Here is a 24,334-nt window from a genome sequence, read left to right as displayed (position 1 = left end):
CAATGCCTCGGCCTCCTTTTGATCCTTTTCAGGAACCTTTTAAAGAATGAAAAAGGCTGATGACAAATGTTTTGTGGAAAATATTTTATTTTGAACATTAAATACAAATGTTGCTTGTCACTTGTTCAACCTTTCTGTTACATTGGACATTTATGGAAATAAAATCATTGAAATTCTTTGTCTTGTTTTACCTTGTTTCCACAAATTTATAAAGTTAAACTTATCTGGTACACACTGTATGTATTGTCATGTTTATAAAATGGAGGTAAGCAATTTATGCTGACTTCAGTAGATTAGGGGATTTTGTGTAGAGAAGACCGATGAAGGTGTACATTGGTTTATCGCTCCTCAGCAAACTGTATTGCTAGTGCATCCCGCACAGCAGATCCAGTGGTATCTTCTTGGCCTTGCGGTCCTTGGTCGTCAGCATGTACCTCGACCTCATCCAACCAGTCAGGGTTGAACATGTGGTCTGATTCACACATGTTATGCAGAGCGATAGCGGCTGCAACCACAGTTGGCACAAAGTCAACATCTAGGTCAATACGCTTCATGAAGCGCCTCTATCTTCCTTTGAAGCGTCCAAATGTATTTTCAATGACCATCCGGGCACTGCTGAGGCGAAAGTGGAAGTATGACTTCTCATCTGATAGAGTCCCCTTGTTGCTGTAAGGTTTAAGGAGCCATTGAGACATGGGATATGCCGGATCCGCGATGATGACGACAGGCATGTCAACTACATTGTCAGCAGTGCCCCCTCTTTTCTTCCACTCAGGAGACTGACTGTGATAAGATGCGACCAGCTGAAGCTTTGAATGCAGAATTAGAGAATACTCTGGCATCATGAACTCTATCTGGCCACCTGATGCACACATCTGTAAACTTGTACTTGTCATCACATACAGCCTGCAGTATTACTGAATACCACCCTTTTCTGTTCACGTAGTCATCGTGAAACTGTTGTGGAGCAATGATAGGGATGTGCGTGGCATCAATAGCGCCACCACAGTTCGGAAACTTCCTTTTCTCCTGAAACCCTGATATCACTTTCTTCAGTTCCTTGCCCGTAGGAAACTTCACAGCATCTGGAAACACGTGTGTACAAATGACATAACAGACCTCATGTACTACACAACAAACTGTTGACCTGTGAATCCCAAACAGATTAGCAACTGTGCGGTATTCTACTGTTGTTGCCAAGTAGTAAATTGTCACCGTTATTCTGTGTTCGGTTGTCAGAGCATCTCGAATGGGACAATCTTTATTACTGTAAGCATGTAGCATTTCACAGAGGCGTTGAAACATGGCTCTGGACATTCTGAAGTTTTCCTTCCACTGAGCGTCATCAAAACGTGGCACAGTTACCTCCCACCAAAATCTACTCCTTACTTTTCCCAAACAAGGCGTTCTCTAAGTAGTGATGAACCCACGCACAATATCAAAGTTTGAACAAATCTCTTCCGTCTTCTGGCTTGGCACAGACGTCTATACTTTTCCATGGTTAGAGAGAAGTGACACAAAATATCAGTACCCCCTACCCCATACCTGTAATGTAAACGCAGACCCTATTTTGCCCTTTACCCCTAAGGTTAAATTTACCCAAAGGGGTAAAATACCCATGAGGGCAGATGGGGTGCATGTAAACAAGGCTTTAGAATGACCATATAAGGTCCTTTGCATATGATGTCAATACACAGTATTTCACGAAATTTGAATGTGAATGTTACCAGATTTTGTTTTTTCAGTATATGTATATGCACCATACGACATTTATAATGTTTGCACGGTGCAATATCCTTGCCTTTTTAGAATCAGTGATACAACCGTGACTCGATTCAAACATCATTCATTATTCATACCCGTATTTTTTCGACTGAAATTGTCATGAATGTGGAGCACTGGCCACGACACACCTATTGGTTCAAACGTGTCAGTAATATTTCCCCTTCATTATTACTTCGGTTGTCATTTGGGTTTCTTCATGGTAATTATTTTGCTGATGCCATGAATCTCCCACATTCGGAGACAGCAATGTCCTTCAAGATCGAAATCATCAGAATCTGTGTGAAAAATATCTCCGAGGCTTTAGGGTTAATGTACAAAGGAAATGATTTCCTCTGTCGAGGTTTACACGTGCGAAAAGTAAATTCCGGGATTGAAAGAAATCTGAATGATTCATTATTTCTATTTTGAGGTGTATATTTTTGAGTAGGAGTAAATTCCACATGGCGTCTCCAACTGGAGGCTTGGCAACCGAAGCTCTCTAACGTACATAGATAATATGTTTCCAACGTTGTTGTGTCAAAACTCGTTCAGAAAACATATTAAGGTCCTCATAAACGTATCTTACTGCATTCAGTTTGTATTAATATGATGCATGTTGGCAGGTGACTGTAATATATTTAGCAGTAGGAAAGTAAGAATTTGCTTAAGAAAACAAAATTTTCAGAGTGTAGAGTTAAAACGGAGATAGCTCTGTAGCATCGTTACCATCATGACGGGCGCTGCCAAATAAAGTGGACCAAACAGAATTAGTCAGTTTCAGATTAAATCTCAGAGGAAAACATGTATCATTGAGGAAAACACCAAATTGACAACAACATAATACTGTGATATTTCATATCTTAGTGGTCTGTATCTGGAGTAAAACAATGCATACTGTTAGCTGAGTAGTAGGGGGTTTACCTGGTGATATTCAGGAATACTAATGAAATGTCACAGAAATTACATTCAATTCTTACAAATGCAGCAGTAACCAAGCCGTATGTACTTCCTTCCTGGCCCAATGCTAGATGCTGGACGTCTGGTTAGATACTGATAACGGCCCTTACTGATACCTAGTTACCTTTAGTTAGTTTCTGACAAATCTTACGCTATTAAAGTGAATTCAGACACGTCCGGACGCTATGGTTCAGAAACGTAAATCGTTCTAGGAGAATACGCCGGTTATCTCGTCTGCTTCGGTTGTTTTGTGTGTGTGTGTGTGTGTGTGTGTGTGTGTGTGTGTGTGTGTGTGTGTGTGTGTGTGTGTGTATGTGTGTGTATGTGTGTGTGTGTGTGTGTGAAAAGCGAGAGAATTCCCTGATTGTCTCTGCAAATCACCACAAGAGAACATAGAGAGAGAGGAGGAATACAGAGGAATGAATCAATGGACAACTACAGAATCTGAAATTTGCCCTGCTTATTTAAAAATTGAAAAAAATTGATAAACATGTCGTACCCGCCGTTGAATGAAGCTGCCAGTCGCAATCCTTAATTTGTTCAAGGACCAGGTTTGCAGAAATACACGTGAAGGCAAATTTTGGTACACATATTTGTAATTGCTGCTTATAAATTAAAATCAGTATTTTTACGAAATAGAGAACATAACAGAAGCACGACATGTATTCAATTTACTCAAATAACAGTAAATTCATTTGTCCTCTCAAGTGTATCCTGAATGTGGTAGGGTAGTTTATCTCCTGATGAAGAGGAGTCAAAATTATCCGCAACTTTCCAAGGTAACACAGCTTCCGCCTGTTATCATCTTCAGACATTTTTCGTATCAATAAAGTACAGATTAACGTCGAATGGTATTTTCTGACATATTAGTCGTGCCACTGTCTATATATATATATATATTTCTAGAAACTGCACAATGAAATTGTATGGAGGTATTCAGATATTTACTTCAGGACGCAGTAGTCACTTTCTATCAGCATCTCTATTATTCATGGTATTACAGGTGGGCACAGAGGTGCATTCACTTTAAGGCATCTACACGAAGCATGAAGAACATATGTCAGAACCTTAATGTCTTTCTTGCATGAGTCTAAGATTCTCACACGTCTGTGAATATAATAGACTCTATAAAGGTTTTTTACTATTCATTTGATGTAGGAGACAGGTTAGGGCCATTCTTTTTATGTGCTTGTGAAGACGAAGGAGCTCCTTTAACCGATTTGTCTGACCAAGGAAGAACGTACAGATCATCACGTACTTTCAGTATATACTGTGTGGATATAAGCAGGAACTATAGCATCAAGAACAAATGCTATTATATGTCTGTTATCACATAAGAGAAGCCATTTGAAGCCAATAACGAAGTCTGTAATGTTCGGTTGTAGTGATGAAAAAGTAGATCTTCCACTTGTAATCACGAACGTATACAGTGGTCAGTCACTTATAAGACCTTTTTGCTTTGATATGCTGTGTGAACCATCAAAGGTTGGTGGAATGGCTTCCAGGTAAATGTTAGTGATATTATCAAAGACGTTAAATCGTCATATCATTGCACTGAGGAACCACAGGAGTATTAAATATTGATAGCGGCCATGTTTGCACGTGTTAATAAGTCTCCAAACACATTGAAGCATTACTATTTGTTGTTTTACATGGGAGTCAGAAATATTAGCGGTATAGAACGGCAGCTGACAAACTAGACATTGACTGATAAGACTGGAAACGAAAATTAATATTATTGCAGAGCTGAAACTGGTGAAGAAGGATAAACACGGAGGCTTGGTGTATCTCTCGATTTGAAACCACACGCCTATGCAGTTTTGAAACAATAGGATAATGAAACTTCCAGTTTGTTTTCAACAGTAATCCAAAGATTATAACCTGCGCAAATAACCTTATGAACCAATCATGATTAGAAAGGCAGTCCGTCAGAATTGAGTATTTAATCATGGTTCTGAGGTTCAATATGAAATATTTGTTTGATACAATTTGAATCAACAGTGTTTTCAAGGCTCATTAATCATCTGTCAAACAACTGAATCTGCCTTGCTTTGGAATGCAGCATTAGAATGATGACTAACAATTAAAGAGAATTGGACATGGTGGTTACATATGCAAACACACAGACACACATGTGATATTTGGATTGCACAGTAATTCATTGCTTTTTCCGTAAGGATGGTATTTAATATGAATATGTATAATACATAACTTCAAATGTATCACGAATGTCCTTGGTGTGTCTATGAATGCCCATCCTTCCTTTGTAGTGGCAATACGTTTTTTTTAATGAATGAGCTTATTTGTTTGAGACATATTGTGGAGGATATATTCGAGAATCCAGAAAGGCTGTCTGGTTATTGGCGATTCGTCAATAAACAAACACTTTTATATAGGAACATAAAGTACATGAGTACTTTTACTAAACATCTGCATATAACAACACTCATAAAGATAACATTCAATGTCTCTCTCTCTCTCTTCTATACCACCTTGAACACCTGTACATCTGCATCTGACAGAAGATGCATTCCATTCCTGACTGACCGCCATCGTATGACGGGAATATTGCTTGGCACGGTGTCAGGTATCAACTATATCTGTGTGCAGACTATATGACTGTTGTACTGGTAGTGCGTACATTGATCCCTCTATTTGTATGAAAATTATGTGGCGGTTTATACCAATAATGCTATACTCATACCTCTATTTTCCAACCAAACGGCAAAAGAGAGTGAAGTCATTTCATTTCAACAGTTTGAAAAGACCTTTCAAATGGTGTCTTTGAATGTCATTTAGAAGTGATACACATAAAGACACGAGTTCTTTATGGATGACAACTTCTTTTATTTTGAAAAGTCACGACGTTTCGAAGTATATTCTTACTTCTTCATCCGGCGAATAAAACAATGGAGTACAACGAGCTATTTATGTACATGTAGGAACAACAACAGTACGACAAAGGAAGCCAGTGGACAGGAGTGGAAGCCAGGAGGGTTGTTTACCCAGGCATGATTGGTAAGACAAACAATAGGAAGCCAGATGGGGTGGGGTATAATGGACAAGGGAAGCCAGGGAGTGGGTGATGTGGTAACAGTGGCGGCATGTACCAAGTAGTAAGAGCCAAGTGGGAGTGGGCCTTATTGGTTGTTAACACATACGTCTCGACATATAATATATAACAGATGGTTAAAGAAGTGAATATTTTATTGCTATTAATGTTTTAATGATATATTGTTAAGCAACTTGTTTATTCTTAGGACAAAATTCTGCAAAAAACTCACTGAGTTGGTGTGATATTTTAATTATGATCAGCCTTTCAATGATTATTTTGTTTATTAGTTTTCGAGTTAGATTGAAATTCATCGGTCCGCTTTTGAGCCAAACGGACTATAACTTATTATTGTTTCTGGGCAATATTAAAACATTCGTCAGACGTAAATAATCATACAAATAGTTTTATTTGTAAGACAATAAAATATAGCAATATCCACCATGTCAAGAAAAATGTTTATATTTTCAGTATTTTTCGAACAGAATTTAACAAAACCTTATCTGTGCACAGGCACAATAAAAATGGAAAATGGTTTACTATGTTTTATTCAGATCTCTTTAAAAGTCATCATTATTTTTCTTCACCCGTGTTTTTTTCTGTCTTGGCATGCAACTAAGATTGGCTAGCTACAATGTTTACCTCTATTCTAGTTTTAAATTCTTAATGTTTCATGGGACTGGCAATGGAAGAAAAAGTGCTGAATGTTTCGTGAACCGGAGCTGATTCCTGTTAAGAATATTTCCAAAGGAGAATTGATATCGATTGTTTTGGTGTATTTGAGAGGTTTGAGTGTTTGTTTGTCTGAATGTATGTTGGTTAAAGCAGCCCCCAGCAAAAACCCAGGTTCGACTGATTGTGCTTCATTACATGCGATGGCGTGGATTGCCTTACAATATCAGTCAGTGAATTGTCTGATCTTGACGCCATCTCCTACAAAGAAGTTTTTACAGTTTTTATGAGATTAGAATTAAATAATTATGATTAAGTACCACAAGACAGGTTATTCCTTCCATGACTAGTTTCATGTCCAGTTTTAATACCTTTGTCTCATTTCAACACTTCGAAACATTCTGATCTTGACGCCATCTCCTACAAAGAAGTTTTTACAGTTTTTATGAGATTAGAATTAAATAATTATGATTAAGTACCACAAGACAGGTTATTCCTTCCATGACTAGTTTCATGTCCAGTTTTAATACCTTTGTCTCATTTCAACACTTCGAAACATGGAAAAGAACTGGTAGACAGTTATATATTAAAATACTCTTGACGTAGTTTCTGTTACACAGGATTAACAGGTTTCTGTTATACAACAATATTCATCAAATCGATGGAGTTGGATTCGGAACTTTTCAATGTGCTATGTTAAAGTCTGCTTGTCACTCACCTAAGATCGTTTGACTATAATTTGACATCTGCTTTCCTAACAATTTAGTACTCTAGGTTGCACCGAAAGTTTGCGTCTTATTTTCTATATGGCACCCTCGACAGTCATACTGAAGCCTTCCCCTGCCATCATTGTATAAAATATTATCACTGATATGGAACGTGGTTACAGTGACGGTGGAGCCTTGTTATTTTTGTGACGGAAACCTTGCAACATGTCACAGAGTCTTTGTGACTGGAGGATGGTTCATGAAAAAGCCACAGTCAAGCACTGAAAAAGCCACATGCTGAAGTCATAACGACAACTTCATTGTCCTACATATATTCCAGCAGTTGCATAAGCAGGGTAAGGTAAGCTACGATAAATGACCTGTCCACCTATAAAATCAATATTACAAGAGACTTGAATTCACAATTACTTACATTAGGATTCCATCAGTAACCAGTAATTAGATGTTGTTTAGAAAGCTGCGATAACTATGTAACACCATTAATTGTCACACGAAATTAAACATTTTTGAGGAATAGTCGGAATGTTGTGACAAATGACCCCATGAAGAATGTTAGAATAATGCAAAGTGTTTCGATTGGCGTTTTTCCATTTTTATCATAAAACATGTGCTGTTTTATCAGCAAAATAAACCATAGATATTAATTTCCATGAATTGGTCTAATATCACAGAAACTTTGTGTAACGGGAAATTGGTTCATTGTCACAGAAAAACGCAATCACAAAATTGAGCTGACAGGGTATGATTTGTCCATGATGCTTATTATTTGTCACAATATACCGATTATGTTTCACAAAGTATTAATTTCGTGACAATTAAAGTTGGATATTGTTTTAAATTTGGCACGCGTTTGCGCCTCCGACGTCATGTAACACTGTGTGGACAATAATTTGACATCTAATTGTCAAGTAAACATGTTACATCCAAACATTCATACTGGAACAATGTATTGAATTACATGCAGGTAGTGAGTTTTGTATAAGGTTTGTAGTGCTTCTGGTAAAACGGGGATGTCAGCTCAACATGGAAGGAAACTTAGGTTGAAGTGATGTATATTTCGTAGATTTTGGTTAAATTTGCGTTTAAGCGTATGCGTGAGCACCGCAACTGAATGAATGATCTGTGTTTTTTTCGTTGCAGTCGTCTAGTGATGGCAGAGGTATTGAAGTCGACCATGCCAATTTTAATCAATAGCGGTTTATTCAATGTCTTCAACGCGGACTGGTGTGCATTGCTGTTCCGTTTAGTAATGCTTCACAAAACTAATTTTGAAAAGCAATATGTGCTACGTACCATACTTTTAAGAAAAACAATTCTAGTGATAAATATTTTCTCTACAGATCCCATTGATATTCCTCTAAAATAAATGAGCGCAGCGTTAAACGGTAGTGAAAGTATACTGAAGAACTGTTTAAAGTTGGTTAAAGCCACATTGGCATTCGGTCATAACACAAAATGTAGTGAATTACAAATCAATGCATTTAACTGAGAAGAGACAAAACAAACGACTGTATAAGTACAGCCTTAATTTAATAATCTGTTATTGTAAGAGTGCACCGCAGCAGTGCGAAATCTTGTATATCTTTCATAAGTTTGAGTAACAGTTAGTTCTGGAAAGCAATGAAGTTTACATGAAGTCAAGCGTTGCTTATATCATGTGTATTCCTTGATTCACACACACAAGTATGACTTACGTTCAAAAGAATGAGCAGTGATTGAATATTTCTGTCTTGGTGAATGTTTTGTCCACTCTGGACATCGAATTTTGTTTATTTGTCCTTATGTAAGTAGACATCACATGCCTATTTCAACTTAATTTTCAAATCATTCATGACATATTTAATGGAATAGCTGGAAACGTATCCAGTGGTACTGACGTCTACAACAAACGTCATCTTGATCAGTGGATGGACCATCTTGATCGATTTCCTCCTGTTTCGTGGGCGTACCCACTGCTTTGGTAAAACCAACCACTGACACAGTGGACAAATTTAATCAATCTGGAGGACATAGACAACCTGTTTAAAAGGTGAAGTTGTTGAAAAAGAGGGAAGATAAGATCCTTTGACATTTGATTGAAGAAAAAGAAGCACGAGGGCGTTTTCTGCTGTTCTCAGATTCTGTTCAGTTGGATTTCAGATAATCAACGTTGTGTTATATGCATAGTATTCATGTTGAGGTAGACCAGACGTAGCTCATGTTGACAGTGCCTTTACACATGATCTGAACCAGTTCTTGAATTTCTTAAAATATTCCATCTTTGAAAACTGTTCAATTTTCAGTGACATATAATTTGTTTAGAACATATTGCTCGAAAGTATTCAAAGCTTACTTTCAGTGTGCATGAAGAAAACATTTGAACATTGAAAGGGGCCCGTTTTGTTGTCCTTTTTATATTGTAGTTTTTCACGCGAGCAACTGTGTATATGGAGGTGGTGCTAATTTTAGATAAGGACAAAATTAATGGATGATCAACGGGCAAACAGAGATGAAACTTTAAATCTAAATATGTCAATAGTTGGCGGGAAAAGAGTATTACTAGAAGGTCACTTTTTATTTGAGATAAATTCTGTTTCTGTACATTAATAAAATGAACAACATCTCGTTAGAATAATAGCTATAAAACATGGCTTCACGAGTTTAACATTCGTCGGCCTAAAATTGCTATCTCAAACAAGAACCCAAGTCATTTCTTTTCTCTTTGGCCCTGGTTGAATATTTCATTTCTTTGATCTTTCCAGTTGTACAACACAAAGAGACGTGGTAAAAGACTGGTTGAAGGTTTTAAGATCACATTTGTCGTCAATCCAGCAACAATGTGTTTGATGTGTTTAATATAAGCGCACCTTCACACATCATGAGAAGGACAGTTACTTCACAACCCAACAAACTCACCTGGTTAAAGCGCCAGAATAGTGATCCAGCGAGGTTGAGGTGTCAGGATCGAACCCACCTGTGACCGAGTGTAAACCTTGGAGTCAACATTGTTTGCAGACGCTCTCAGTGTTGTCACAGCCCCTAGTGTACAGTGCACAAGCCCGTGCTCTTAAAAGAACCCACGAATCCGTTGGTAACATGACCAGATGGTGGCCACACGAATACGTGCATACACCTAGTTGCAGGTACAGCAACGTGCAGTAGACCTGGACAAAGTACTGTGATTATGTGTCCCAGTCCACCCAGTTGTGATTTGGGTACCTCGTTAGGATGAGAGTGCCACAACAAACCTCGGTGCGCCTAGTGGGAGCAAGAGTTGTATACTCCCCTGGGAGTTGAGATTGATAATACGATGTGACGTTGAGACTGACATTCAATGATCGAGTGAGCGAGTGAGTGAGTTAATATTTAACGTCACATCGGCAACATTGCAGCCATATCGTGACGAGAACATTCTTGAAGAAAGAAGTATATGTATATGGTAAAAACCCCGTCAACAAAGGACAGTAAAACCACTAGAGTATCACAATAAGAATTAAAACTGGCGCGAAAAGTTAAAACTAATATCACTATTCAGACAATACAATATAAAAACAGGCTAAATATCACCAACAACTGAAGGTAGATCACCATACTAGAGGCCATGGGGACTTACAGTACTTCTGCTACCTGCATGGTCCCTAGCTGGATTCAAACCACCACCACCCACCCCCAGCTACTGGCGATTGTATGCAAGATTAGCCACAGATTAAAATGACAGAAATACTACGGCTAAAAAAATGGAAGACTAAATTTAACGTCATATGTTTTGGGACTTACGTACCCTCTCAGGAGGAAATAATTTTACGGTACTTCAAGCCCCCTCGAGGATACAGTCAGTAACAATCTCAGTTACTGATCAACTTCCAATCATAAAATACTTATTTATTTACGTGTCAGCTAACAAATCTAATTCTTTTAAAAATGCAATAATTAAATGAGAACTTACGTTACTAAAAGGCCCTTCATAGTTCTTGATTTGAAATAAGTGTCCCTTGTGATGGAATATTCAACACAGTCAAGCAAGACATGCTTGACCGTGACTATCTCATCACAAGGGATGCAGAACGGAGGATCCTCGCCTTTCAAAAGATATTCATGCGAATACCTGGTGTGGCCAATACGACATTGTCGTATAATGACCTCTTCATATCTGGACCAACAACACAAGTAGGTGTAACCAACATATGGTTTTATTGCATGTAATTTATTGATACCTACTTGGGTGTCCCACTTCCTCTGCATCAGATCACGGATGTAAGATCTAATGGTAGCTTTATAATCAGTATAGGGAATAAGAAGTGGTGTCACATATTTGTTTAGCGCTGTCTTAGCCGCAAAGTAAGCCAAAGTGTTACCAGAGATTCCAACATGGCTGGGTAACCAACAAAAGACGATGTCGTATTGACCAGTCGCAAGATCATTATATGTGTTTAATTGCCTGAAGGCAAGAAAGAGAATCTCAAAAGATGATATATTGTTTACACTTAGGATGTCTATTGATATATTTTAAGATAGGCTGTTAATATGGCGTTTGCTTCCGCCGTGAAAATAGACCTGTTATCAGGCAATCGGGAAGATATTGTTTTGGATCCAGTGACAGTGGCACAAGCTACAGCGCCACCATCCTTGGATCCATCTGTAAATAAGGATTTATATGTATTATATTTAGTACGTAATTGACTAAATTCTTGTTTATATTTTAGTTCATTAGTTTCTTTTTAAAGTGGTCAAGGTTAGGTCCACTTGGGGCCTAACCAATTGCCAAGGAGGAGAAGAAAGGAGACGGGAAGGAGCTATACTACCCAGCTCAATGCCGGCAGCAGAAATAAGTGGTTTTATTCTTAAACCAAGAGGCGGAACAAAAGAAGATCTTCTGTTGTACAAATCTTCGTAGAGAAGATTGAAGACATAGTTAGATGCAGGGTTTGACTCACTGGAATATAGTTTTGTCGTTTACTGTAGAGCTAATTTTATACTGCGTTGTTCAAGAGATGGTTCATCAGCCTCGACATAGAGGCTGTCAACAGGTGAAGTTCGAAAGGACCCAAGGCAAAGTCTTAGACCTTGATGATGGACAAAATCTAATAGTTTTAGGTTACTTTTGCAGGCTCCACCATATACACCTGAGCCATAATCAAGCTTCGAGCGGACAAGTGATCTATACAGGTGTAGGGGGGTAGCTTGATCCCCTCCCCACTTTGAATTAGACACGACTTTCAATAAATCAAGTGCCTTCAGGCATTTAGTTTTTAAGGAATTGATAGGAGTAAGAAAGGTTAAACTGGTGTCGAAAATCAGACCTAAGAATTTGGCCTCCTTGACAACTTTTATGGGGGGTGCCATTTAAAAACAGTTCTGGGTCTTTATGAGGTTTATATTTACGGCAGAAATGTATGCAATTAGTTTTGAATGTAGAAAATTTAAAGCCGTTTTCAAGACACCATTTATCTATTTTGTTTAAGCACAACTGCAGTTGCCGTTCAACAGTATGCATATTCTTACCGCGACAAGAAATATTAAAATCATCCACAAAAAATGATCCATCATGTAAAACCTTAGATAAACTGTTGATCTTGATACTAAATAAGGTGACAGACAAAATACTGCCTTGTGGAATTCCCTGATCCTGATTATAATGATCAGACAGAGTTGTACCCATTCGGACTTGAAATGGTCTGTCTTCTAAAAACTGTGATATGCATTGGGGTAGACGACCCCTTAAACCAAAATCATGAAGATCTTTCAAAATACCGTACTTCCATGTCGTATCATATGCCTTTTCTAGATCGAAAAATATGGACACAGCATGTTGTTTATTTATCATGGAATTTTTAATGAAAGACTCTAAACGTACTAAATGGTCAGTGGTACTTCGATTTTTGCGGAAACCACATTGAATGTCAGTGATAAGGTTGTTGGTTTCCAGGTACCAGACCAAACGATTATTAACCATACGTTCCATTGTCTTACACACACAGCTAGTTAAGGATATTGGTCTGTAATTAGTTGGATCTGAGTGAACCGGGCAGGTTTAGGAACAGGAATGACAATGGAGTTTCGCCATGACGATAGGAAATTTCCAGAAGTCCAAAAATTGTCAAATATAGTCAGCAATGTTTCTAAACACGATTCAGGTAGATGTTTAAGAAGCTGATAATGGATATTATCAGGCCCTGAAGCAGTGTCATGAGCTTGCCCATGAGCCGTATGGCGTTCATGAATAGAAAAGACCTCATTATAATCCTCCCCGTTGTCTGAATTAAAATTGATTATCTTTTTTTCTTGCTGATCCTTAAATTTCTTAAAGGTTGGTAAATAATTGGACGAAGAGGAATGTTTAGCTAACGTTTCACCAGTCTTATTAGCAATGTCAGATTTATCTGTTAGAAGAGTATCACCCTCCTTAATATGGTGAACACAACATTTAGACCCTTTGCCTTTAATCTTCTGCACCATATTCCATACCTTTGAAAGAGGTGTTCGTGAGTTAATGTTAGAAACATACTTTTGCCAAGATGGGCGTTTATTTCTTTTAAATGTGCGGCGAGCCTTGGCATTTGAAATCTTGAATTGATTTAAGTTATGAACTGTTGGATGCCGTCGGAAATATCTTTCCGCCTTCTTCCTGGCCTTTCTAGCTTGCTTGCAATCACTGTTAAACCATGGTTTGCGAATATGTGGAACCATAGAGGACTTTGGAATGCAATCTTCAGCAATCATAGTCAGTTCATCAGAAAAAACTTGAATAGGATCAGAAACATCCAGAAATATCAAGGGTTTTAATCTATTATTACACAAGGTCTTGAATAAAGACCAGTCAGCTTTTTTAAAGTTCCACCTTGATGAAGGTGGGGCATCACCGGGGTTTATGGCTGAAAGAGTAGTGGGAAAATGGTCACTTCCACAAAGGTCATCGTGGACTGACCATTCAAATTCATTATATAAAGTAGGCTCCGCAACCGAGAGATCCAGAGAAGAGTACGAGCCGGTTGCCGGGTGAAGATATGTTTGAGAACCATCATTGAAAATACACAACTCATTATTGGAAAAGAAATCCTCAAGTATCTTTCCTTTTGCATTTGTGGTGGCACTACCCCAAAGTTGGTTATGACCCACTTTGATTATACATGATTATACATGGTTTTGGAAGCTGGTCATAAAGCATCTGAATATCACGTTGCTGTATAGAAGATGATGGTGGGATATAAAGTGAACACAGAGTAAGTACAACGTATTTATGATAACAGTCATAATTCTTTAAATCGAATGTATCTGTGGATTTCAGATACGTCTCTTGTACACACTGTGCAGATGGTCTGAAATCCTGAACCAAAAGCTGTAAATCTGTGAAGTTGTTTCGTAATCCTCTACAGTACCACTGTAATATGTGCGAAGACATCACCTTTTGGGGGCATTAATTGGGGATAGACCCCGCCCTTTCTTTGAGGGCGATAGTCTATGTGTCCTGTGCCGAATGTTATCAGATACATCCATTTCTTCAAGGGAGCCATATTTGTTAAACAACTGGATCTTGTTTTCAGATCCTTTAGATGGCCTGCCACTATGTGACTTTTGGGACGGTTCCGTCCTGAGTTTTGTTTTGTTTTTTATAACATGTTTTCCATTTGTTTCTGATGACGTTGACTGAGATGACTGAGATGTACGTTTTGACACGTTGTTTGAGAGGAGGTACATTCGAGGATAACAGTTGAATCGGCAGTGAACGGCATTCGTTAAGGAGACTCTGTTGTTGTCCATGTGTAAACTGTTTGACATCCAATATCTCTACATGAAATATGCTGACTAGCAGGGTACTGGGAAGACTGGGAAGTTGGTCGTGACACGGCTGCAGAATAGGAAATGTGTGTGGGTTGTTTTTCATCTAGATCTATTTTCTTCGCATCTTGAAATGAGATATTCCGTTCATATTTGATTTTAATTAATTTCACAGCTACAACATGTTGGGTTTTCAGTTCTTCCAAAATGTCATCCTCTGTCATGTCAGCAAGGAGACGACCATTATCACGCACTATCCCTTTGCAGCTGTTCAGGGACCGGTGCGGGGAAACCACCACTGGAATATTTGCCAGGGTCTTGATGGAAAGAAGACTTGTTTGTGTCGTCTACATTTTATCAATAGACACCCACTACGCAACCTTTTGGCATCTTCAACATCACCAGCGATTCCTTGAATGGCCTTTTCAACAGCAAAAGGATTTAGTTTCAATGGATTACCATCTACTGAAGTGATAACCAAATATCTGGGCTAATTTTCATTAGTCACAGGAGGCGTTCGCAGATCATCAATATCATACAAATCATTAGATTCGTGTGAACGTTTTTTTCATCAGGGGTTCCATGGCTGTAGTGATTTTGATTCATTCCCCTAGGTCCCCACCCACCACGGAGTGTCAACAAGGACGGTGCCTTACGCATGTGGATCTCCAACAGGCGACACCAGGGATACCATAGTATACTCAAGTAAAACCATTACAAAAATGGTTTACCAGATTGGCCCATGAGCCACCGCCTTCTGGCATGGGAGTATAATATAACCAATAAGGTACACAGTAGATATCAAAATTGCCAATACCGAATAACAAGCACAATGTGCAATAACCAATAAGGTACGCAGTAGATATCAAAATTGGAAAAAAACAATAACAAGTGTAATGTGCAAAAATATTCACCATGCACAGGGTTTGGCGTGACCAGCCGATTGATAGAACCGGGCTAGTTCTACCACCCGTCTAGGTGAAGTCAGGGCCATTGTGGTGTGTTCAGCAACAGGAACATGGTTTCAAGATCCTATTGCCCTCAACCACCAGGATCTCTTCCTCCACCGACACGGGACGCAACCCACGGCAACGGGTTGCCCAATTCGGTCGCTCCTTGCGACCAGTAATGGGGTGCTATGGACCTAGTTGACCCGGGTGCCAAAGATCGAGGGAACATATACCAGCGCCTTGAGCAAGCACTAGATGCATGGATATGTGCGCTATATAAATGTCCTGTAATACGTAAATAATTAAAAAATATAAATCGTCAAGAATACCATGAAAACTGAATGAAGTAGTCAGTTGTTACAGAAGTTGTCCTCAAAGATAACCCCTTTGCTCCATGTGATTCTCTGCTTTATGCAAGTGTATATTTATCATTAGAACCCCTGTCTGCTGCAGTGAGTGAGTTTAGTTTTACGCCGCACTCAGCAATATTCCAGCTATATGGCGGCGGTCTTTAAATAATCCAGTCTCGACCGGACAATCCAGTGATCAACAATATGAGCACATTTGGTAACCGATGACAAGTGTCAACCAAGTCAGCAAGCCTGACCACCCGATCCCTTTAGTCGCTTCTTACGACAAGCATAGTCGCCTTTTATGGCAAGCATGGGTTGCTGAAGGCCTATTCTACCCCGGGCATTCACGGGTCGTCTGCTACAGTGCATTAGCGACAGTAGCGTAGTGTGGAAGTGTGGTATCCCGTGTGCATGTATTTCGCATGAAACACTGCAGACTGGCAAACTGCAGTCACTAACACAAGGCTGTTTCTGGGGCTTTCCTACTCTTGAATGGGCTGAGATGGATTTGTAGGATTGCTTACAAGCTGGAAAACATCCGTGCATACACACTCATCTATGTTTCCCTAAACAATGGTAAGGACAGAGAAAGAACATGATAATAACCTGCCATTATATGTTCTGTATGATCCTCTCTGCAGCTGCATCACTATGCATCATTGCATTGCTATGACGGTAAAGACCGGATTAGATTATTGATCCTCAGCAACCCATGCGTGCCGTATGAGGCCACAGATGGGATCTGTTCACCAGACTTGGTTGATGCACGTCATGGGATCCCAAATGCGTAAATCAATGCTCATGATATTAATCACTGGATTGGCCCAGACTCGACTATATACAGACCGCCTTATTTTGTCTCTGACTAACTTGTAAATCAAAAACGTGTGTGCTGCTTATATGTTTGCTTATAATATTTTATATGAGGCCCTTCCTATCAATATATCATGATCTGTCATCGCTTTTAAAGTGTCAGTTAAGGTGAGATCAAAGTCTGATGTGGTGTAGATCTAAGATGTGCATCACGTTGGTGAAATAGCGATCTCATGTGAAGACATGAAGTATAATAATCAGTGCAAATCTTTGAGTCCAGCTAACCACCATAGGACTCTGACACGTCTGAATGGGGCACCTCACTGTACTGAAATATTTAAGTGTTTTTTTCCCTTCAAAGAATCTGTGAAGCGACTCCGTAAGAGGCTGGTAGATTCAGACAGACTTTCATTTCCAATGAGAAAATAGACGCGATAAAACGAGAGGAACGTATTTTCAAGCGTGCCTCTTGAAATGTTTCACTTCGTTGATAAGCTAATGACCTGTGTCGCTGGGGTTTGAAAGATGAGGAAGGAAAAGAAAGTAATCTCCATTGTTCTTGACTTTTTTTCAGCGGAATAACTGAATCGTTTTGAACGAGCCGTAAACACCACATGACGATTGATTCAAAATGACTGTTTCCGTTTGAATCAATCAAATTAAGATTACTCAATATACCGAGCAGGTTACAAGATGAATGAAAGTCTTATAAAGTTACACCAGTGACATCATGTAATGTGGCAACATAAAGGTTTTTGTCTAAAGAATGTATTACCCCATGGAGCTCGATGGTCCAAGTTTCGAAGTCCGAAGCATAGGTAATTAAATCTTGCAAATGAAATTTGGAAACTGGTGACTGAATTTGCATTGTGTTCAACAGAATAGTTGTGTGTGCTAGGCTAGGCTACTTTTAAAAGAGCCAATTGAGACAACTTAAGATTACAACTAATCCATGCACGTGTAACAACAAAGAAATCGAAGATATTAGAATGTCCCACTCAATCCTATTTATCTATAATAAACATAACAGAATAATGTTTTGTCCTACAAATTTGGGACATCTACATAACGTATTCAGTCACTTCAACCTTTCTCTTCGTGGCAGCAGTTGAAGGTCTTCTTAATGTGGGATGGTCCTTGAAGCTCGCTGTCCCTATTGACCTCAACTACCTTAAATATCTCGTACAAAGGTTTTTGTCGACGTCAACCAATTGTTCTAATTGACCTTGTTCTTACATAAAAATGCTTCTCGTTAGGTACCTTTTATAAAGTACCATTCTGGCCAAGGGATAATGTTGTAATATTGCCCTGAGCCTTCCTGTAGGAAACACATATGTAGAAGTGTTAACATATGTTCAATGTTCCTAGTAAGAGGTATATTTTAATGTTCTACATTCCGCATATTATCATGCAAATATGAATAATTAAACATAATACAAACAACGACATTATACAAATAAAGCAAATACCTTCAGCTGTAATGTTATAGAATCTTGTAATATTTGATTACATGTTACATGACCATGGCGAACTTCGGATGGCAATACTGAACTGCGCCCCTTTGGTATTCCAAACTTATGAACGTATTGTAGAAGGTTGTGTTCTACATGTTTCTGAAGCGTGCCAGAATGTGTGGATTTTAGCAAAGCGGTAAACTTCAGCGACCTGCATCACTCTGAAACAGGTGGCGTTAACATAATTAAATAGGCCTTTGGGGTCGCTTGTCTTTCGTAGGTTTATATCCACGTGAAATAATAACTGTTTTAAGCATGTGGCACCAGTACGCTTCCATAGTATTTCCAGCCTTTGTGGGACCCCGCCAAGCTCCCCTTTCCCCTAACAAAGACCTAATCTGCTCCAGGAGACTTGCAACACATTCTACTCGACCTCAACGCGGCTTTTCTCATGAATATCATAACGGCCAATACTGACATCAAATTTTTAACGAGGATCCAATTATTCCGGGTGGTTAGGCAAGCTGCAGTTCCACTCCAAGATTACCACGCTAGCAAACAACATCCTGGAGCAAAGTCCCAGACGGATAAATGTATGATAATTCCTTAAAGAAAAAACAAACATTGTACTATTGATTGTGCTCCTGAGATCGTTTTATGCGTTAATCATTTGAAATGTTAACATATTTACCTGATCAGGAGCTATCTGAGCTCTAAATGTGTTCCTTGTGTGGAGAATACGCCCTTTTAATGTTCCCTTTCCCCTAAAGAAAGGGGTAATAGCCTCAAATTCTTAACACAGTTCCAAATTTTAAACTAATGAAGGTAAGTCTACAGAAAATTCTAAGATGAGGCCTCATTGGAGAACATTCCAAACGGTAAAGTCAAAGACGTCAGAACGTCAACTTCCGTCACTTCCTGCGTTCCTGCCATATTAATCTGACATGATGTGATATGCAGAGAATGTATTCCGCAGATGGCAGCAAGACAGAATATAAACAATCACATTTTAAAAACCAATATACCCAGTCGTCTATTTGAAACGAAAAGTCCGAGAGTCAACCCGTGAAAGTATTCACCTCTCAGTAACAGTTATCAAACTTGTAAATTGCCCTGGCAGGATTGCACACACGAAATTGGTCTTCTTGTAACTAGAGATGTGATATGAGATCATAGGGAAGCCTCGTCTTTAATATCACATAACAATAATATATCAGATAAGTGCTGGTTGCCAGAGACCCTATTATTTACAGACTGCCGTGATTATGCCCTTATTTCGCTGAATCATACGTTACATAACGTAATAGCTCATGACCAATTTCTGTACGAAACTGCAACAAGTTTAAGCGTTGTTTGGATGAATATACAGGTGACAGAAGCGTTGCGTTTCATGTTCAGTTCCTCCACTGGATCAGGTAAATAGGATCTACATTTTCCCCATTGTCATACACAGTACAAAAGACAAAACAGACCATTTCAGGAATTTCAAGAAAAATATCAACAGATGCTATATCAAACGTCAAGATAACAGAATAACATGAAAAGCATTCCATTAAATTTCATCTAATGAAGCACATGAGTGTTTTGTATTGCACACAGTGTCCTGTGCAATGTCGTTTAATGATATTCATATTCATTCGTGTGATTATGGCAGTGTAGACAGTGTTGTGATAAATATAGGTAAATACGTAAGCATCATAATTGTATTTATCATACCAAATTATGAACTGACCCGAGAAGATCCAGGTTATAAGGACTAATTCGACCTGTGAAGTTCCGGTAGAAACATTTAGGTTTTTACAAACCTACGCTTCTTGTAAGAGGCGACTAACGGGATCGGGCTGATACATGGAGAAGATTGATGCACATGCTGCTGATCACTGGATTGTCTCTTCCAGACTCAGTTACTTACGGACCTACGATATATAACTTGAATATTTGCTGAGTGCTGCCTTGAACAACAACGCAACTCATGCAATGTGAAGTTATTCGCAGATAAGTGAAACAAAATTCGATTCTATTTCTCCCTCATTAACATTTATTATGTGTTACGAATCAACGCCTTTCCGGGAAGAGTAATGATCCCACTAAGGAGAAAAACATGGCCTAAATGGTACAAGCATAGTTCATACGCGAACAGAATAAGAATATTTCATTGCGAACATTATTTGTGTGCTGGAAATGTCACATCTGCTAATTTAAAATCAGAAAAATATGTTGCAATGTCTTCATATTCTGCACTTTGCTCTGTCTGCCCATTTACCTCATAATGTGACCTGATTATCAGCTGAAGCTGGTTTCAGCAGCCCACGTGTTTCTGGGAGAATTGAAATGATCTATTGAATACGTGCTCTGACTGCTAACGATGAAAAGGACAATTCAATTGGCAGTGTCGTTTTCTCCGGTACGACAAACCATGGAAGCGTTTGTAACCCTGAAATCACCGAGAGTACATAGAAATTGATTATCTTTTGGCTGATAATCGAGACAATCACACAGAAAATAGTGGTTGCGAGACTTGAATTGAGGGGACGTGATAGAAAGCACCAAGACATCATGCAGTCTCAAACAAATGTTTGCTTGGTTGGCTCTGGGTAAACCCTGCTTAAAAGATGAGATCTCTCGCTTGAATCAACACGTGTCAGTAGGTCTAATGCATAATGTTTGAATCAATGTAAAGTTAATAAGACGAGGATTAAGATCAAGAGAAAACGCTCATAGGGTTAGAATGGCGTTTAACATTGATAAAACTTCCCCGAAATATTTGTTGTGTGTTCTTTCTTGCTACATAATGCAGCATAGTATTGAGCGGTTCATCAATGTGTGATGACGAAATAATACTTCTTTTGTCCTCATTCAAGTCGCACAATGCGCAAATTCTCTTATCTCATAAACTTATATGAAGATCGACACCTTGAAAAGTCACACCAGAACAGGCGTGTCTTATCACAGAATCATCATACTCCTGTGACTACAGGAGACACGTGCGTATTAAAGTGGTATGCACGTTTACGTTGATAAAAATAACACACGTGTAAATTGCTTGAGTTCAACTATAACTTTCCCCACAAAATACTAAAGTCGGAGAAACTTATATGTCTTATTTTGTGACTGACTGGGCAGTTTTACAGACATCTTTGCCAGCTCAAAGGAGATAAAAAGAATACCTCCTAATAAGGTTTCCGTATCAAACCTCCTGTGAAGCTATTAACAAGAGCTGACAGACGCTATTAAATTTACAGACGTACAAGAACACTAGACATCGTTTCACTGGAACTCCTATAAGAAAGACATTTCGGTTCAGGCATACGTCCTACCCGTCTCCTTTCGACGTCCTAATATGAATGCCCTAATGTGTCTGGCTGTCTTAAGACACCAGTAACAGTGTCGTTGGTCAATGGAAAGTGACGACTATGTTGGGAAGTGTGATAAATGGATTCCTCTCTCTAATTGCATTACAGAGCTCCTGCGGATATAGATACATAGACGCCATCCCTGGCTTTTAAAAGACCTTTTGCCAGTAAACGATAGCAATATTAATTCTGCAAAATGTGAACTATATATGTGTGGAAAGAATAAACCTTTACAGCCAATGAACATTGTGCCGCTTTTCAACATCGAGCTAAATATTAACTCAGCACAATACAAACTTTCCAAACAGTAGTTTCCTTACAACATATTTCTTAAATTATTTGAAGTCGATCGTATATGAAACAAATATCTGTTTGTGGGAAGAGTTGCTGATGTGTGACTAATATCTACTGATACATATTAAAACATTCTGGTAATGTGTTGGCGACAAATTGAAAACAGTGTCATCTCGGCTCATTGTTAGTATTTCACCTTCATCAAATATATTTGAACATTGTCAACCCTAGAGAAACAAATTCTGAAGTTACAGACCAAAGTGCACAAATTGTCACCTCCATTTCAACAAAATCAATAAGAACATTATTTAGTTTCACATGATTTTGTGGTCTACTATGACAAAATTTTCTGGCTTGATTGCAGACTATGGTAGCATTGCAGGAACAGGGTTGCGCTCTGAGAGGAAAAGCTATCCTTTTTATGCTTATGTGGCGGGTGATACATGTGGAACAAGGCATGCACTCATTTTGCACGGATACCTAATTTCTGTGATCCATTGATACTTTATTTTCAATTTGCGTTTAAAGGCCAGTACATTAGATAATCGAGACTGATTCTCTTCTTGCTTTGATGTTTTATGTGTTTGAACGTTTTCGTCCCAAATTGTTGGGACGGCTTTTTGATGTGCTATATATGAAGATTAATGTTATAACCGTGACTCAGTTCAGACGTTTTCATTCTGAATACCCGAGTTTTTCGACTGAAATTGTCATGAATGTAGAATACTGACCACAACGTATCTAACGGTTTAAACGTGTCAGTAATATTTTATTATATTATAATTTCATTATATTATTACTTCTGTTGTCATTTGGCTTTCATTATGGTAATATAGTTTGCTGATGCCATGAATCTCCCACATTCGGAGACAGCAATATCTTTCAAGAATCAGAATCTGTGTGAAAAATATCTCCGAGGCTTTTGGGTTAATGTGCAAAGGAAATGATTTCTTATGTCGAGGTTTACACGTGCGAAAAGTAAATTCCTGGATTGGAGGAAATCTAAATTAGATTCGTTATTTCTATTTTGGGGTATTTTTGAGTAGGAGTAAATTCCATTTGGCGTCTTATCATCTGCAGACTTGGAAACTAGCTCTCTCATGTACATAGATAATATGTTTCCAACGATGTTGTGTCAAAACACGTTCAGAAAACATATTGAAGTTCTCATAAACGTATCTTACTGCACTTCAGTTTGTATGAATATGATGCATGTTTGCAGGTGACATACAATATATTTAGCAGTAAGAATTAAGAAAAGAAGAGTTTAAGAGTGTAGAGATAAAACCGGAAGCGACTATGTGGAATCGTAACCATCATCATATGCACCGATATAAAAAGTGACAGGCCAAACAGAGTTTGTCAGTTTCTGATTACACCTCAAAGGAAACCCTACAACATCGAGGAAAACACATCATCGACGACCAACAGTAACCTAGACGTGTTATTTTCTTCCTGGCCTAATGCTTGATGATAGACAGCTAGTTAGACACTGATCACGTTCCAGTCACTTTTACCATTAAACATTGTGTCGGAGCGTGAACTTCGAGGCGAGGAAAGCCGAGATATCGCTTGAATTACATGAAACGATCACACAAAAAGGATAGAAATAGTGAGTTGTAATGTACGTTTGACAACTTTATGATTTAATTGATTTTATTCTTCTGTTTATTCAGTTTGTTTAATTATTATATCATCTGAAGGAAGTTGCCAGTCCCAATCCTCCATTTGTTCAACCGGAAAAACGGTGGATTTTCAGAGATACCTGTGGTGGCAAATGTTGGGACACGTCTTTGCAACTGCTACCCATAACGGAAAATTTAAGTAATGCAGAACATAATAGAAACACGATAAGTTTTGACTTACTCAAATAATATCGCTTGAGTATATGATTTTCCCTATAGTTTCTATCTGCTATGACCTTCGGACATTTTTCGCATCAATTATGTAAAGGTTTAATGACGAAAGGTATTTTCTGACACATTAGTTGCGTCTGTGCCTATAAATATTTCTAGGAACTGAACAATGAGAATGTACAGAGGCATTCAGTTACTACACTTCCAAGCGTAGTGGTCATCTACATTATCCATGTTATCACAAGGCGGACACAGGGGTGCTTTCACCTTAAAACATCTACATGAGGCATGAAGAACACATACCTTCATGTCCTGCTTGCATGAGTCTAGCAT

At 38.6% G+C, this 24,334-nt stretch overlaps 1 pseudogene; it reads right to left on the bottom strand.

Annotated features, from left to right (window-relative positions):
• Positions 1–338: 338 nt before the first annotated feature.
• LOC137264959 (uncharacterized) lies at positions 339–24,334 on the bottom strand (annotated as a pseudogene).

The sequence above is a fragment of the Haliotis asinina genome, chromosome 15 (assembly GCF_037392515.1).
Source record: "Haliotis asinina isolate JCU_RB_2024 chromosome 15, JCU_Hal_asi_v2, whole genome shotgun sequence".
Lineage (NCBI taxonomy): Eukaryota > Metazoa > Mollusca > Gastropoda > Lepetellida > Haliotidae > Haliotis > Haliotis asinina.
This window is presented reverse-complemented; position numbering and strand designations above follow the sequence as displayed.